Raw genomic sequence first — 350 nt, forward strand, 5'->3', positions numbered from 1 at the left:
GGCAGGGAGCCACGAAACGCAGCGCTGGACACTTCAGGAGGCAGAGGGACACCTTGGAGGAGGCACAGCTTAAATACTGGGTTGTGGGAAGCTGCAGCAGCGAGGGGATTCGTACTGCCACCTTAGGGAAAGCAAAAGAAATGCTTAACATGAGAGCGGGAAGCGATGTCGCTCTCGCCTTGGGTTGAAGACCAGCTCCTGGAAGGCCAAGACAAGAGTTTAACCTCCCCGGCAGCATGGGGAGCTGGGGGAGAGTGAAGGTGTTAACCCCACTTACGGCTGCATTCTGCAGCTGACGCTGCATTAACCCGGCTCCGGGAAAACACCCGGCCCCGCTCCAGTGCGGGCAG

The sequence above is a fragment of the Mesitornis unicolor genome, unplaced genomic scaffold (genome assembly GCF_000695765.1).
Source record: "Mesitornis unicolor isolate BGI_N332 unplaced genomic scaffold, ASM69576v1 scaffold5816, whole genome shotgun sequence".
Classification (NCBI taxonomy): domain Eukaryota; kingdom Metazoa; phylum Chordata; class Aves; order Mesitornithiformes; family Mesitornithidae; genus Mesitornis; species Mesitornis unicolor.